This window comes from Plecotus auritus (assembly GCF_963455305.1).
Source record: "Plecotus auritus genome assembly, chromosome: X".
Taxonomy (NCBI): Eukaryota; Metazoa; Chordata; class Mammalia; order Chiroptera; family Vespertilionidae; genus Plecotus; species Plecotus auritus.
In genome coordinates this window covers 78,442,695-78,461,556 of record NC_137784.1, presented here as the reverse complement: position 1 = coordinate 78,461,556, position 18,862 = coordinate 78,442,695, and the positions used below count along the sequence as shown (strand labels likewise).

Sequence of the window (18,862 nt, the reverse complement as noted above, 5' to 3'; positions counted from 1 at the left end):
GTGTAAGAAGCCAAGCATTATCTTCACCAAGCCCAGAAAAAGGGCCAGAATCCAGAGATGTTATGCCATTACCTGGTATCAGCAGGGCATGTGAGGCTTTCGAAGTTCAGTTAAGACTATGCCAAAGCTTAGTCCAGCTCAGTCTCTCTCTCTATTCAGCTAGCTTAGTCTCTGTTCCCTGCTGTGCTCCAGCTGGTGCTGTGCTACTGCACCAAACCTGCGCTTGGAGCATTGCAGCTGCTATGGAGAGAGAATTCACCCAAATAGGTGAAGGAAGTGGCAAACATGTGCTACCAAGAGGGGCCTTTGTTAGGCTTTGATTATATTACCTCAGGCTTAGGAGAGGCTTTTCTTTCTTTTTTTAATCTTTATTGTTGAAAGTATTACAGATTTCCTCTTTGTGTTTTTTCCCCCTTTGCCCCCTTCCACCCCATACCCACCCCTCCCAGGCCTTCACCACTCTATTGTCTGTGTCCATGGGTTATGCATATATGCATATAAGTTCCCTGGTTCATCACTCCCCTCCCACCCCCACTTTCTCTATGAAATTCCTCAGCTTGTTCCATGCTTCTATGTCTCTGGTTCTATTTTATTCATTAGTTTATTTTGTTCATTAGACTTCACATATGAGTGAGATCATGTGGGACTTATCTTTCTTGGACTGGCTTATTTTGGTTAGCATAATACTCTCCAGGTCCATCCATGCTGTTGCAAGTGGTAAGCGTTCTTTCTTTTTTATAGTTGCGTGGTATTCCATTGTGTAAATGTATCACAGTGTTTTTTTTATCCACTCATCTGATGATGGGCACTTGGGCTGTTTCCAAATCTTAGCTATTGTAAATTGCGCTTCTATGAACATAGGGGTGCATATATTCTTTCTGACTGGTGTTTCTGATTTCTTGGGATATATTCCTAGAAGTGGGATCACTGAGTCAAATGGGAGTTAATTTTTTAAGGAAACCCCATACTGTTTTCCACAGTGGCTGCATTAGTCTGCATTCCCACCAGCAGTGTATTAAGGTTCCCTTTTCTCCACATCTTTGCCAACACTTGTCATTTGTTGATTTGTTGATGACAGCCATTCTGACATGTGTGAGATGGTACCTCATTGTCATTTTGATGTGCATCTCTTAAATGATCAGTGACTTTGAGCATTTTATCATATGTCTCTTGGCCTTCTGTATGTCCACTTTGGAGAAGTGTCTATTTAGGTCCTTTGCCCATTTTAAAAATTGGATTGTTTGTCTACCTTTTGTTTAATTGTATGAGTTCCCTATATATTTTGGAAATTAATGCCCTATCAGATGTATCACTGCCAAATATGTTCTCCCATGCAGTGGGCTCCCTTTTCATTTTGTTGATGGTTTCTTTTGCTGTGCAGAAGCTTTTTATTTTGATGTAGTCCTGTTTGTTTATTTTCTCCTGAGTTTCCTTTGTCCTAGATGTATCTGTAAACACACTGCTACGAAAGATGTCTGAGATTTTGCTGCCTATTGTTTCTTCTAGAATTTTTATGGTTCCAAGACTTACATTTAAGTCCTGTATCCATTTTGAGTTTATTTTTGTGTATGGTGTAAGTTGGTGATCTAGTTTCATTTTTTTGCATGTATCTGTTCAATTTTCCCAGCACCATTTATTGAAGAGACTGTCTTGACTCCATTGTATGCTCTTGGAGAGGCTTTTCTTTTAAACTAACCAATCTCTTGCCTGGCTCTTTGCAGGCTTGTGTTGGGTCCTCCTGTCTTTATTCCCAGGTTTTCCAGGCTAGACTCTGCTCCTTTATGGTGGCCATCTTGGCTCCTACTGCACATGCCTCAAAGTAGAAGGACCTACCCCTGTGTCATGTGGGAATGGACAAGTGGTCCCCTTGGGAGATTGGAAAGCTGGTCCTTCCTCCCTACAGGTGGGGAGGGGGGTGAAGAGAGATGTAATCCCCTTGACAGGATTCAGCTATCCTCTGGGTTGTCTGAAGCTATAACTTCCAGACCCATGTTTCATTAACTCAGACCTATGTTCCAGACTCAGCTAGGCCCAGCCAATCTAGCTCCCTTCTCTTTTGTTAACTCCTAGCTGCCTATGCTAACACAGGTACAATATGCCAATTAACATTTATTGAACTGAGGAAAGTCCTATTTTAAGCTCTTTATGTGCATACTAGAGGCCCGGTGCACAAATTTGTGCACCAGTGGGGTCCCTCAGCCTGGCCTGCAGGATTGGGCCAAAACTGGCTCTCCGATATCCCCCAAGGGGTCCTGGATTGTGAGAGGGTGCAGGCCAGGCTGAGGGAACCCACTGGTGCACGATCAGGGCCAGGGAGGGACACAGGAGGGCTCCAGGACCCGTCTCGATCAGTCCAGATTGGCCAGACCCCAGCAGCAAGCTAACCTACCAGTCAGAGCATCTGCCCCCTGGTGGTCAGTGCACGTCATAGCGACTGGTCAACTGGTCAACTGTCTGCCCCCTGGCGGTCGGTACATGTCATTGTGAGTGGTTGAGTGGCCTTTGCATATCATTAACATATTATGCTTTGATTGAACGGCCGACCGGTGGACAAGACACTTAGCATATTAGGCTTTTATTACCTCAGGCTTAGGAGAGGCTTTTCTTTCTTTCTTTTTTTAATCTTTATTGTTGAAAGTATTACAGATGTCCTCTTTGTTTGTGTTTTTTCCCCCTTTGGACACAGACACAGATAGGTGAAATGTCATCTTTAAAATCCAGAGAGCAAAGTAAAGATTGAAATAGGATGCTAGTGACTTATGTCTGTCTGACTGCTAATTAATATAATATTTAGTTCTTCCTAAAAATGATCCCAATCTGACTGCAATATACATTGTTCCACTCCCCATTATCACTACTAGCAGTTGTGTAAACTTGACTAGCCTCTGATACTTAAATTTCTTTAGTCTAAGTACCTGACATTAAGCTTTTGATTGCCAAGGTATCTATTTCAAAAGACATCCATAATGCATAATGACATTGCCAGCTGTATGACACAGCTACTAGGAAAACAACTGTATAATGAATGAGGCCACCCTCACCTATGAAGTTCTCTTTTTCAGAAAACTCTGTGTAACGTAGATAACTGAATCCTTAAATGACCCCACTTTATCCATTCCACAACCTATTTAAATAAAGTATAAAAATAAAGTTTTTATACTCTATGTATTTATTTAATCTTCATCCAAGGATATGATTTTATTGATTCTAGAGAGAGGAAGGGAGAAAGAGAGAGAAAGAAAGAGACATCAATGTGAGAGAGAAACATCAATCTGCTGCCTCCCATATGTGACCCGACTGGGGATTAAACCCGCAATCTATGTATGTGCCCTAACCTTGAATTGAATCCACAACCTTCTGGTGTATGGGACGATGCTCCAACCGACTTAGCCACCTGGTCAGGGCCCTGCTCTTATACTTTAAATAAGCCAATAAAGAGTGAACCTGTAGAACCCTAGGCTCCTCACCCTCAGATCTAATAAAAGCAGAGCCCCAGGTTTGTTGTGTCACCCCATCGCCTGCCCCCCACATTACTAGCTGTGGGAGCTACCATCAATAGGCTCAAGAGCTATGGAACAATTTCAGAACCAAGCATTCTCCCAAGCATTAAGCCCAGGTTAGAGAAGCAGCTGTGATGCTTCATCATACCTACAACTCTGCCCACACCACCACCCTCACATCCCACATCCGTGCAAGTAAACTTTCACACTAAAATATCCCTTGCCTCTGCTGGTGGGAATGCAGACTGGTGCAGCCACTGTGGAGAACAGTATGGAGTTTCCTCAAAAAAATGAAAATGGAATTCCCATTTGACCCAGTAATCCCACTCCTAGGAATATATCCTAAGAAACTAGAAACACCAATCAGAAAGGATATATGCACCCCTATGTTCATAGCAGCACAATTTACAATAGTTAAGATTTGGAAACAGCCTAGGTGCCTGTCAGCAGATGACTGGATCAGAAAACTATGGTACATCTACACAATGGAATACTATGCTGCCATAAAAAAAGAAGGAATTATTACCATTTGTAGCAACCTGGATGGAATTGGAGAACATTATGCTAAGTGAAATAAGCCAGTCAATGAAAAAAAAATACCACATGATCTCCCTCATTTGTGGATAATAAAAAAACATTATAAACTGATGAACAAAAAGATAGATACAGAGGCAGTAAAGCATCAAACAGACTGTCAAATTACAGTGGGAAGGTTAGGGAGAGGTGGGGGAAATAAGAGATCAACCAAAGGACTTATATGCATGCATATAAGAGTAACCAATGGATGCAAAACATTGGGGGGTGAGGGCATGTATGGGAGTGGGGTGGGGGGGCAATGGTAAGATATGTATACATATAATACCTTAATAAAAACAAGCAAACAAACAAACAAATAAAATAAAATAAATAAATAAAATATCCCTTGCCTGTGCAGCTCAAATGATCTCCTGTCTTTCTCAAACATTGTGGGCATGGACCTGGGTTTATGCCCACTTAATTTAATTTGCCTCTGTTCTCTCCTTCATGTGCCTCAGACAAACTTTTCTTCTGGGATCTCCCTTTTGTCCAAGTTTGAGCCAAACCCTGTTCATTCTTAGAATGTATCTATTCGTCTATCCCTGATTTTCAAGAGCTTTGCATAGGAACTCAAGTCACTTGCAGTTGGGGCCAAGCAGACCAGGTTGAGCTCTTATGATAAAATTGGCTTAACAGATGTCTACTTCCAATAGAGACTGAAGAGCCTCTGGGAAAGATCTCAACCTAACTTTTACTACTTGAGAGAAGGCATATCTGGAGAACTGGTGGGTAGACTTGTCCCAAGAATATCTTCAGTTCATATTTGGTGTGGGTTCTGCTTTAAGAGAATTTATCCTGAGGGAAAACAGAACCAGGCACAATAACCTCAGCCCAGGAACACTACCTTGTCATTAGGGGAATACAGCTATTCTAATGGCAGCACATGGATTAGGGCTCCTATTTTTTTCTGTTTTAACATATGCCTTCAACTATATGTTTGTCATAACAAACGCAGGTTCATAAGTTATCCCAGAAAGCATTGTTTTAAAATAAACTCTTTTATACTCTGGTGTGCAAATCCCATTTATAAACTGCAACTTTAAGAGAGGAAAACATCCTTCTCTCTATTCTCAGCTCTGACATGATGAGGACTCTAGGTATGGGAAGTGGTTGGGAAAATTAGAAGGAGCAGTTGGAGGGATTTAAGTGTTTGACAGTAAAGCTTAGTGTGGCAACAACACTTGAAAAAATCATGTGAAAGCCACTGGAATTCAGGACATGGAAAATACTCTTTGAGGATTGCTAGATCTAAAGGGGTTGATGAGGTGGGGTTATTTGATTTGCAGGGAGAGGAAATCCTGAATTTCCACAATGCCAGCAAATACTGACATTTAATTGAATATCAAATTACTTTCAAAATAGAAAGAAAATGAGAAGTATACAGTACCTTTTGTTATGTTTCAGAGTGCCTAACCATCACTTACTTATTTTACTTATTTATTTATTTTTAAAAATTTGTTTGTTAATTGACTTTAGGGAGAGGAAAGGAAAGGGAGAGAAGGATAAAAACATCAATGATGAGAGAGAATCATTGATTGGCTGCCCCCTGCACGCCCCCTACTAGGGATCGAGCCTGCAACCTGGGCATGTGCCTTGACTGGAATCGATCCTAAGACCCTTCAGTCCACAGGCTGACACTCTATCTACTGAGCCAAACCAGCTAGATTCTATTATTAAAAGTACACAATGGTTCCTTGTGGCAAGAAACGTTGGACCCGAAAGCCAGAATTAACTGTAAGAAGAAAATTAATTCCTGAATGGCAAATAAGACCACTAATGGGAGCCAAATAACTTATGACAGAGGTTAATAACCTCCAAATAGAGGGATGGGATGAATCTGGAAAGAGAGAAAGTTCTGAATAGAGTATTTTATAGATACTTGCTCCAAATGGGTTTTGAATAATAAAAGAAATGGTTTACTGACATTCTATAATTATTTACTTTGTGTTTTTATTATATTATTTTTTTAATATTTATCTTGATTGTAAACTTTCCATTTTCCAGAATTATGAGAAATAAATACTTATTGTTTAAGCAAAAAAAAACCCCAAAAAACAACAACAACCCATATACAAGAAATAAAATCTGTGAGGCAAAAACTGATAGAATTGCATAAATAAATAGATGAATCCACTATGATACTTAAACTCCACACTCCTCTAAAAGTAACTGACAGATCTATCAGGCAGAAAATCAGTAAAGACACAGTTGAACTGAACAGCATAGTCAATCAATTATATCTAATTGACATCTATAGACTATGTCACCCAACAACAGCAGGATATAAATTCTCAAACTCACATGGAACACATCAAGATGGACCACATTCTGTATCTTAACAAATTTAAAAGAATAGAAATCATGCAATATATGTTCTTGGACTACAATGGAATAAAACTAGAAATCAATAATAGAAAAATAATTGAAAGCTCTCAAAATACTGGAAAATTAAACAACATGTTTCTTAATTACATATGGGTGAAAGAACTCTAAATTTAAAGCAATATTTAAAAATGAATCAAGATAAAGATACAACTTTCAAAATTTCAGGGATATAACAAAAGCAAAAATTAGTTGGATATTTATACATTTGAATGTATATATTAGTAAAGACAAAATATCTTACATTTAAAAGCTAACCTTTCACTTTAGAAAACTAGAAAAAGAGGACATATTAAATCTAAATTGAGCCGAAGAATAAAAATTAGAGCAGAATTCAGTGAAATTGAAAGCAGAAAATCAATAGAGATATCAACTGAAATAAAGTTGGTTCTTTGGAAATATTAGAAAAATGGATAAGCCTCTATCTTGACTAACCGAGAAAAAAGAGAGAAGACACAAATTACCAATATCAGAAATGAAAGAGGTGACAGCACAATTGAATCTATTAACATTAAAAGGGTAATAAAGAAATATTATAAACAACTCTATGCACATATTTGATAACCAAGTTGAAAAGGACAAGCTTTATTATTTTCCTGTTATTCCTTGACACCATGTACCAAAATTTACACAAAGGAAATAGATAAGTTAAATAGATCTATATCTATTAAAGAAATTGAATCAATAATTGATAAACTTCCAAAATAGAGAGTGCAAGGCTCAGGTATTTTCACTGATGAATTCTATCAAATATTTCAGTAAGAAATTATACCAACTCTCTACAAATGAAAGCAGTGGTAATACTTCCTAATATCAAAATTGGATAAATATCCTATATAATAAAAGGCTAATATGCAAATCGACAGAACAGTGGAATGACTGGTTGCTATGATGTGCACTGACCACCAGGGGGCAGACACTCAGTGTAGGAGCTGCCTCCTGGTGGTCAGTGCACCAAAAGCTGGGCTCACTGCTGGCGAGCACAGTGGCAGTGGCAGAAGCCTCTCTTGCTTCCGGTGGCAGCACTAAGCCATCAGTTGGACATCCCCTAAGGCAGGGGTCCTCAAACTATGGCCCGTGGGCCACATGCAGCCCGCCGAGGACATTTATCCGGCCCGCTGGGTGCCGCTGCCTGTCCTGCTTAGCAGCCGACTCGTCCCGGGCCCGCAGTGCGCATAGGAATTTGTTCATAGTTTTTTTTTTAAACCATAGTCCGGCCCTCCAACAGTCTGAGGGACAGTGAACTGGCCCCCTGTTTAAAAAGTTTGAGGACCCCTGCCCTAAGGGCTCCCAGACTGCAAGAGGGTGCATGCTGGGCTGAGAGAGCAGCCCCCCCCCGCCCCGAGTCCACAAATTTTGTGCACTGGGCCTCTAGTATATCATAAAGGAAGATGTAAAAAGCCTCAACAAACATTAATGAGTTAACTCTAAAGAATATATATCATAACTAATGGGATTTATCCCAGGTATATATGGCTCATTTCAGCATTTGAAAATCAATTAATGTAACAAATCACATCAACATGGTGAAGAAAAAAATCACACAATCACATCAATACATGCAATAAAATCATTTGACAAAATATAACACCTATTCATGATTAAAAAAAAATCTCAGCAAATTAGAATGAGGGTAGCTTCTTCAACTTAATAAAGAGGAGCTAAAAAAATTTTCAGCCAACATCATACTTCATGGTGAGAAAGTAGGTGCTTTCACACTAACATCAAGAACTAGGTAAGGAGGATCCAAGATGGCGGCGTAGGTAAACACCTAAACTGCTGCCTCCCACAACAATTTTAAAACTACAACTAAAAGACAAAACGTCTATCACCCAGAACCACGGGAAAGCTGGCTGAGTGGAAGTTCTACAACTAGAAGGAAAGAGAAAACAGCATTGAGAGGTGCACAAGCGCTGAAAAACTGAGGTACGGAGGTGCGCGAATCGGGCTGGCGACGGGCGACTGGGAGCGCTGCTTTTTTCAACCTGAAGGGAGACAAGCTCCCGATTACTCTGAACTCGTTTCTGGGGAGATGTGGGGGACCCAAACTCTTACGGGGAGAAGCTGGACTGTCTGCCGTCGGGTCGGAAAGTGAGGGTTGCTTGCTTGCAGGGCTGCGAGCAGGAATAATTGTTTACTGTGCTGGGGTGCGGGACGCGGTCGGAGAAGCAGAGCCGCTAACTGGCAGCCACTGCTGTTTCCCACGCCCTAGCCTAGTGATGCCCTGAGAACCCGTCCCCCACAATCTACAAACCCATCCAAGCTCCAAGCAGTGGCTTTAGCGTATGAATGGCCTGCCTTATTGTAGCTCAACCTAGCAAACTTGCAGGTCAGACAGCTCCAAAACCTCCAAACCCCAAGCAAAGAGGAGAAAACTGTAGTTCTCGCTGTAGCTCCTGCTGGGTGGCCTCAGATAGTAGCTGACCTGCACCCCATTAGAGATCCAGAAGCCAGTGTACCTAGTGGTCAGTGTGAGACACCAGATTTCAACTCCTCACATCCATAAGTGACACATTCAAGAGGCAGACTCAGTGAGCACCAAAGCCCCACTGAAACAAGTCCTGCACCATAAGCATGTCTCCAGCGCAGCAGTTCTTCCATTATAGACACAGCGGGTCCTCACAGCCAATTGGCCTGGAGGTCAATTCCTCCCAGTGTACCAACAGCAATCAAGGCTTAACCAAGACTTTGCACTCAGCCCACAAAGGGGTGTACCAAGAGCGTCCACCTCAGGTGACTGGGGAGGCTGAGCTACTGGCCCCTATAGGTCACCTACCACACAAAGCCACTCCATCAACACAGGGAAGCAGCAAAATGCAGAGACAAAGAAACATGTCATGAATGGAAGAAATGGAGGAAAGCAAACTACTGGACGACATAGAGTTCAGAACCACACTTATAAGGTTACTCAAGAATCTTCTAAAAACTGCCGAGAAACTTGATGAGACCTCCGAGGAGCTTAGTGAGACCTTCAAGGACCTTAATGAGAATGCCAAAAAAATGGAAAAGGACCAGTCAGAAATTAAGCATACACTGTCTAAAATAAAGAATATACAGAAACTCAACTGTAGATCAACGTACCCCAAGAATCAAACCAAAGATGTGAAATATGAGAAAACAAAAAACACCCAACCAGAAAAACAAAAAGAAAAAAGAATCCAAAAATATGAAGATAGTGTAAGGAGCCTCTGGGACAACTTTAAGCGTACCAACATCCGAATTTTTGGGGTGCCAGAAGAAGAGAGAGAGCAAAATATTGAAAACCTATTAGAAGAAATAATGACAGAAAACTTTCCCTACCTGGTGAAAGAAATAGACTTACAAGTTCAGGAAGCGCACAGGACCCTGTACAAGAGGAATCCAAAGAGGACTACACCAAGACACATCATAATTAAAATGCCAAGGGCAAAAGACAAAGAGAGAATCTTGAAAGCAGCAAGAGAGAAACGGTTAGTTACCTACAAGGGAATACCCATACGACTGTCAGCTGATTTCTCAACAGAAACTATGCAGGCCAGAAGGGAGTGGCAAGAAATATTCAAAGTGATGAACAGCAAGAACCTACAACCAAGATTACTCTACCCAGCAAAGCTATCATTCAGAGTTGAAGGTCAGATAAAGAGCTTCACAGATAAGAAAAAGCTAAAGGAGTTCATCACCACCAAACCAGGATTACATGAAATGCTGAAGAGTATTCTTTAAGAAGAGGAAGAAGAAGAAAAAGGTAAAGATAAAAATTATGAACAACAAAATGACATCAAATACATACCTACCAACAAGTGAATCTAAAAATCAAGTGAACAAAAAATCTGAAGAACAGAATGGACTGGTGAATATAATAGAATCAGGGACAAAGAAAGGGAGTGGACTGACAATTCTCAGGGGGAAGGGGGTGTGAGGGGTGCGTGAAGAGATTGGTCAAAAATCTTACACCTATGGATGAAGACAGTGGCGGGGGAGTAAAGGCATGGGGTGGGGTGGGGAATCAGGTGGAGGGGAGCTATGGGGGGTAAAAAGAGGAACACCTGTAATAATCTGAACAATAAAGATTTATTTTAAAAAAAAAAAAAAGGACTAGGTAAGGATGACCCCTCTTCACCTCTCCTAATCAACATCATACCGGAAATCCCAACTAAAGGAATAAGATAAGAAAATAAAAGGTACACAGATTAGAAAAGAAGAAATAAAGCTATTTTTGTTCTCAGATGATAAGATTGTGTATGTACAAATCTCAAAGAATCAACCAAAACTCTCATGAAACTAATTAGCAATTATAATAAGGTTTCAGGATACAAGTTTAACATACAAAAATCAATTTCTTCTCTACAGACCAGGAATAAAATTGAAATTTGAAATTAAAAGTGCAATAACATTTACGTCTGCATCCAAAAATAAAATACTTAGGTATAAATTAGCAAAATATGCACAAAACTTACAAAATACTATATGAACTAAAAAACACTGATGAAAGAAATCAAAGATCAAAGTAAATGGAGAGGCACTCCATGTTTATAGATAAGTAGACTCAGTATTGTTAAGACATCAGTTCTTCTCAACTTTGCTTGGATTTCAAATCCAAGCAAATTACTTTGTGGATATTGAAAAATTATTCAAACGCTTATTAAAAAAAAGGCAGAAAAACAAAAAATTGCCAACACAATAATGAAATATAAGAATAGACTTCCAGTCAAGATGGCAGTGCAGGTAAATGTAGTACTTGCCTCCTCTCACAATCACATCAAAATTACAACTAAACTACACAACAACCATCATTCAGAACCAACTGAAATCTGACTAAAGGGAAGTACTAAAACTAGGGAAATAAAGAAGAAGCCATATCGAGACTCACAGAAGGGGCAGAGACACAGAATGAGCTAGTCCACACTCACATTTAGACTATATCTCAGCTGCAGAGGTCCCCTCTGAGGAATGAGGGGTTCCAGCATCACACCAGACCCCCAGCCCAGGGTTCCAGTGCCAGAAAGAGAAGTCTCCATAACTTCTGACTGCATAAACCAGCAGGGATTGAGGCTGAGGAAAACAAAAGGATGCTGGAGTCCCAGACAGTTCCTGTTAAAGGGTCCATGCACTTACTAGTATTTGGACTCACTTCTCTGAGCTCCAGCACTGGGGGAGCAGCTTGAAAGGCATCAGAGATGTAAAGGGAGAAACTGAACTGTCTGGCATCAGAGCGAGAGCTGGGGATGCAGCTTTCTCCCAGATAGGAAATTCCAATGACCACCTCTTTAGGTCTGATTAATTTGCTAGTGGCTCACAGAACTCAGAGAAACATTTTATTTACCAGATTACTGGTTTATTATCAAAGGATATAACTCAGGAAAATCCAGATGAAAGAGATATGGCAAGGTATGGGAAAAAGGTGCAGAGCTTCCATGCTGTCTCCCAGTGCTCTAGTATCCCAGAATCTACACATGTTCACAAACCCAGAAGCTCTCCAAACCCTATCTTTTTTTTTTATGGAGGTTTTATTACAGGATTGATTAAATCATTGGCCATTGGTAATTGATTCAACCTCCAGCCCTTCTCCTTTCCTAAGAGGTAGTGGTGGGGTGGTTGGACTGAAAGTTTCAACCCTGTAATCACATAGTTGGTTCCTCAGCCAATCAGCTATCATCTTTAGGTGCTTTCCAAGAGTCACCTCATTAATATAAACCCAGTCATGGTGGAAAGGGGCTTGCTATAAGTAACAAGACACCCATTTTACTTCAGTGGCTCTCAAGTAAATTTCAGGAACTAAAGACGAGACAAAATATAATGACAAAATAAGCCCCTATTACTCTTATCACTCAGAAAATTTCAACCATTTTGGGAGCTGTCAGCCAGGAACTGTGGACAAATACAAACTATATATGAGAAGTATATTTTGGTCATTGGAATGACCAAATATATGCATATTTCTTACAAATCACAATATCACACAAAGCTTGTTACAACAACTTTGATAATCTAAGCAGTATGGTACAGTAAGCCCTCAATTTTGTGGACCTCGATTTAATGGATTTCGTATTTAACAGACAAAATTTCCAGTCCGTATGTCATATGTGAAGATTAACACCCTGTTCATTTTAAAATTCTTTGAACTAAGATTTGCTTACAGTTAAATTAACAGCTTTTTTTTTTTATTAATTCACTGTTACTTTTAACAAATTTTAGCTAACAGGTCATAAGTTTGAAAAACACTGCTGTAATTCCACCAACATAAATAAATACTACATATCTACAACTATAGTCTACATATTTAAATCCAAGAGTCACCATTCGCAAACAATGTTCAGTGAATGATTAGCATGTGATCACAAAGCATTGCGCTTGGTAATTGGTTCTGTTGTCACCTGGTGTGACTTTCTACAGCAGTTTTAAAGCATGCTGGCCAATGTTCCCTTGTATGTTCAGCCATGCCCCAGCTGCATGCATTTGTTTACTTGAGGTGACTGGTGAATGTACACAATTACTAGACCTCCTCAGTATAAATTTAAAATTACAGTAATACATATAGAAAACTTTTCTGTGAAATTAATACTTAATTTTCATTACAGAAATGTGTCTACATAAGTAAAAACAGGTCAACTAACTAATTTGTACATTTTTAACATACCCATTTGGAAAACCTACTTTATTTTATTTTTTAAAAAAAATACATTTTATTGATTTTTTACAGAGAGGAAAGGAGAGGGATAGAGAGTGAGAAACATCGATGAGAGAGAAACATCGATTCAGCTGCCTCTTGCACACTCCCCACTGGGGATGTGCCCGCAACCAAGGTACATGCCCTTGACCGGAATCGAACCTGGGACCCTTCAGTCCTCAGGTCGACGCTCTATCCACTGAGCCAAACCGGTTAGGGCAGAAAACCTACTTTATTATATAAGGGACTTTCGGCTTTAATGGACTCCCCTTGCCTGAATTAGTCTATTATATCGAGGTTTCACTGTACTGACAAAAAGTTAGATAAAAAAAAAAAAAAGTTAGATAATAAACCAGTAAAACAGAATAGATAGCCCAGAAATAACCCCCTGCATACATGGCCAAATGGTTTTTGACAAGGGTACCAAGACCATTCAATGGAAAACAAACATTCCTTTCAAAAAATAGTGCTGGTAAAACTGAATATCCACATGCAAAATAATGAATTTGGACCTTTACCTTACATCATATACAAAAAATTAACTCAAAATGGATCCAAGACAAAATTAAGAGCTAAAACTTTGAGACTGTTAGAACATAGGGAAGAACTTCATGGCACTGGGTTTGGCAATGATTTATTAGATATGACCAAAAAAAAACAAACATAAGAAAAATAGATAAATTGGACTTCATCAAAATTAAAAACTTTTGTGTATCAAAAGACCATTTCAGGAAAGTGAAAAGGCAGTCCCACCGAATGGGAATAAATACTTGCAAATCATATGATAAGGGGTTAATATCAACAATACATGAAGAACTCCTAAAACTCAACAACAAAAGACCAAAAAAACCTATTTTTAAAGTTTTAATTTTAGGGGCAAAGGTCATGAATAGACATTTCTTCAAAGAAGACATACAAATGACCAATAAGCAAATCTATAATAATAAAAGCATAATATGCTAATCAATCTAACGGCTGAATAGTGGAAGGACCGTCTGGATAACCTTCCAGACGACCTTTGGGACGAGGCTAGGGCTGCGAGGGCCGAGCCCCTTGCATGAATTTTGTGCATCAGGCCTCTAGTGGAAATTCAACATCACCAGGTATTAGGGAAATACAAAGCAAAACCACAAGATACCACTTCACACACATTCAAACTGGTCAAAACACAGAAAATAACAAATGTTGGCAAGGATGAGGATAAATTGAAACTCATGTGCACTGCTGGCGGAAATGTAAAATGCTGCTTTTTTGGAAAACAGTATGGAAATTCCTCAAAAAATTAAACATATGATAATTCTATTTTTAATAATTCTACTCTAGTTATATACCCAAAATAACCAAAAGCAGGGACTCAAACAGATATTTGTACAACCAGTGTTCTTAACAGAATTATTCACAATAGCCAAAAGGTGGAAACAACCAAAACGTCCATTGACAGACAAAATATTGCTAAAATAAACTAAATATTTATATAAATTGAAAAGAATCCTGTGTTCATAGATTGGAAGACTTAATGTTATTGAGATGGCAATACCCCCAAAGCAATCTATAGATTGAATGTAATCCCTGTCAAAATCCAAATGGCTTTTTTTGTATAAATGGAAAAGCTGATCCTAAAATCATATAGAATGGAAAGAGATAGATTAACAAAAACAATATTGAAAAAGAAGAAACTTTGGAGCACTTACACTTCCTGATTTCTAAAGTTACTACAAAGCTATAGTAATCAAAACACCCTGTGGAATAAAGATAGGCATAGAAATGAATGGAATGGAATTAAGAGTCCAGAAATAAACCAATATGTCTAGGACCAATTGATTTTGACAAGGGTGCCAAGTCCATTCAATGGGAAAAGAATAGACTATTAAACAAAGCCTTGAGTGGGAATGTAAAATGGTGCCATTGCTGTGAAAAACAGTTTGGCAGTTCTTCCAAAAGCTAAACATAGAATTACCATATAGCACAGCAATTCTACTTCTAGGTATATTCAAAAGAATTGAAAGCAGGAACTCGAACAGTACACCAATGTTCACTGCAATGTTATTCATAAAAGTGGAAACAATTTAAGTGTCCATCAACAGATGAATGGTAAACAAAATGTGGTGAACACACATAGGAATATTACTCTCTCTCTCTCTCCCTCCCTTCCTCTCTCTCTAAAATCAATAAATAACAATTTTAAAAAAAACTTAAAAAGGAATAAAGTTCTGATACATGCTACAACATGGATAAACTTTGAAAATGGCATACTAAGTGATATAAGCCAGACACAAAAGGACAAATACTATATGATTCTACTTAAAAGTAGACTGGTGGAGAAACCAAGATGGCGGCATAGGTAAACACCTAAACTGCTGCCTCGCACAACAATTTCAAAACTACAACTAAAAGACAGAACGGACACCATCCAGAAACACAGGAAAGCTGGCTGAGTGAAAATTCTACAACTAGAAGAAAAGAGAAAAGCTCACAGAGAATTGGAGGTACGGCAAAGGGTCTTTGTGCGCGCAGAGAGGAAGGGCGGCTGAGAGCCTGGCTGACTTTCTCTGGCGGAAGGGGGAAGGAAGCCCCCGACCGCACTGAACCCCAGTTCTGACTGCACTGAACCCCAGTTCCGGGTGAGCCCCTGGGGACCCACGCTCTTACGGGGGAAGTCTGGACTCTCGGGCGGAGACTCGGGAGCCGGGGAAGGCAGAAGTCTGAAGGCGCGGCGTGCCAGTGCGCACAAAGGCTGCAGAGGTTGCCACAGGCTTTCCCTAGTGGAAGGGAGTCGGAGGCTCCTGATCGCACTGATCCCCAGTTCTGACTGCACTGGACCCCAGTTCCAGGCGAGCCCCTGGGGACCCACGCTCTTGTGGGGGGAATCTGGACTCTCGGGCGGAGACTCGGGAGCTGGGGAAGGCAGAAGTCTGAAGGCGCGCGCGTGCCAGTGCGCACAAAGGCTGCAGAGGTTGCCACAGGCTTTCCCTAGTGGAAGGGAGTCGGAGGCTCCTGACCGCACTGGGCCCCAGTTCTGACTGCACTGAACCCTGGTTCCAGGCGAGCCCCTGGGGACCCACGCTCTTGTGGGGGGAGTCTGGACTCTCGGGCGGAGACTCGGGAGCCAGGGAAGACAGAGGTCTGCGCGTGCGCGCAAGGGCAAGGCTGCCAGGAAGCCAAGACTGTCTGCTCCGCCCTGAGACTCCACCCCATCCAAGCCGAGCACAGAGGCTATTGCAATTTGGCAAGTCTAATCCTATAAGGTTGTCTCCAGCACCGGACTTCTCCCAGCATAGAAGCAGCTGATCCTTACAGCCAACTGGCCTGGAGGTCAATTCCTCCCAGTGATACCAACAACAACCAAGACTTAACTACAACAAGGCTGTACACACAGTCCACAAAGGGGTTCACCAAGAGTGTCCACCTCAGGTTAACTGGGGAGGCCGACCCACTGGGCCATTAGGAAACCTAGCACACAAATTTACCTTACCAACTCAGGGAAGCAGTGAAAATGCGGCGTCAAAGAAACAGATCACAAATGAAAGAAATGGAGGAAAACAAACAACTGGATATAGAATTCAAAACCACAGTTATAAGGCTTTTCAAGAATATCCTAGAAAAGGCCAATAAATATAACGAGACCCTCGAAGATATGAAAAAGGACCAACTAGAAATTAAACATACACTGACTGAAATAAAAAATATTATACAGAGACCCAAAAACAGACTAGAGGAACACAAGAATCAAGTCAAAGAATTGAAATACAAAGAAGCAAAAAACACTCAACTGAAAAAGCAAAAAGCAAAAAAAAAATCCAAAATGTTGAAGATAGTGTAAGAAGATTCTGGGACAACTTCAAGCGTACCAACATCAGAATTATGGGGGTGCCAGAAGAAGAGAGAGAGCAAGATACTGAAAACCTATTGGAAGAAATAATGACCGAAAACTTCCCCCACCTGGTGAAAGAAATAGACTTACAAGTCCAGGAAGCGCACAGAACCCCAAACAAAAGGAATCCAAAGAGGACCACACCAAGACACATCATAATTAAAATGCCAAGAGCAAAAGACAAAGAGAGAATATTAAAAGCAGCAAGAGAAAAACAGTTAGTTACCTACAAGGGAGCACCCATACGACTGTCAGCTGATTTCTCAACAGAAACTATGCAGGCCAGACGGGAGTGGCAAGAAATTTTCAATGTGATGAATAGCAAGAACCTACAACCAAGATTACTCTACCCAGCAAAGCTATCATTCAGAATTGAAGGGAAGATAAAGAGCTTCACAGATAAGAAAAAGCTGAAGGAGTTCATCACCACCAAACCAGTATTGTATGAAACGCTGAAAGGTATTCTTAAAGAAGAGGAAGAAGAAAAAAGTAAAGACAAAAATTATGAACAACAAATACATATCTATCAACAAGTGAACCTAAAAATCAAGTGAATTAAAAACCTGAGGAACAGAATAATCTGGTGAATATAATAGAATCAGGGGCATAGAAAGGGAGTGGACTGATAATTCTCAGGGGGAAAGGGGTATGGGGGGTTCATGAAGAGACTGGACAAAAATCATACACCTATGGATGAGAACAGTGGGGGGGGAGGTAAGGGCAGAAGGTGGGGTGGGAACTGGGTGGAGGGGAGCTACGGGGGAAAAAAGGAGAAACAATTGTAATAATCTGAATAAAGATTTATTAAAATTTAAAAAAAAAAAGTAGACTGGTGATTACCAGGGGCTAGAGGGAGGGGGGAATGAGAAATTATTACTTAATGGTTGCACAGCTTCTCTATCAGGTGATGAAAATGTTGTGGAAATAGATTGTAATGATGGTGTCAATTAATTGTACACTTAAAGTCATTAACATGCCAACTTTCATGTTATGTATTTTACCACAATAAAAAGGCAAATTTAATAACATGTTGAAAGTGATAAACCATAAATGCTTAGGTAGGAAATGAAGGTAAGGCAGAAGTGGTCTACACAAAGGGAAAAGATAAGGGTCAGGTGTATCAACACACAAATTAAATTTGGGATGGGCAATGTACTTTACTAGGAGCTATGTGGAGGTACAGAGTTAAAAAGTGGTCACATATGCTAGCTCCAGATTCAGAATGCAAAGGTTTGAATCTCAAAAGGAACAAAATAGAGGAACAACAAAAATAAACTCAATGAGCTTGGTCAAGTTATTTAACCAGTCAGTATCTCAGCTTTCTCACATGTAAAATGTGGATAACAGTACCTACTCCATTGGACTGTTTTAGGAATTAAATGAGTTAATACAAGTAAAGCACATAGAACAGTATCTGGTACATAGTAGGCACTTCAATAAATGTATAAACGTTAATTATTATTCCTGTACATAATAAAAAAAATCAGTCTTTGGAGTCAGACACTCTCAAACCCAAGCTTCCCCCTCTATACTAACTGTCCCTAAACACAAGTTCAAACTTAAAATTAAGATTCCAAGACATGATATAAAGACACAAATGCTAAAATAGAGGAATAAAACAAACAAACAAAAAACCACACCTCTGGAAATGCAGAAGGAGCTATTAATTTCAACATGGGGGAAGGGAAGGGTGTCAGAGAAGACTTCAAAAAGGACCTGGCATTTTAACTAAGCTTAAAATAATGAATTAGTTTCCCCATAGGCAGAAAAGGGTTATAAGGGCATTGCAACATAGTGAACAGCATGAGGAAATGCACAAAAGTAGGAAAAGTACATGAAATAGTCAACAATTAGTCCAGTGACTTGAATATAGGTCAATTAGTGGAA

General features: G+C 40.0%; 1 protein-coding gene across 1 annotated transcript in view; it reads right to left on the bottom strand.

Moving 5' to 3' along the window:
- Window positions 1-18,862, bottom strand: part of LOC308239639 (G-protein coupled receptor-associated sorting protein 2-like) — a 36,256-nt gene that overhangs the window by 16,745 nt on the left and 649 nt on the right. The gene's annotated exons all lie outside the window — the stretch shown is intronic.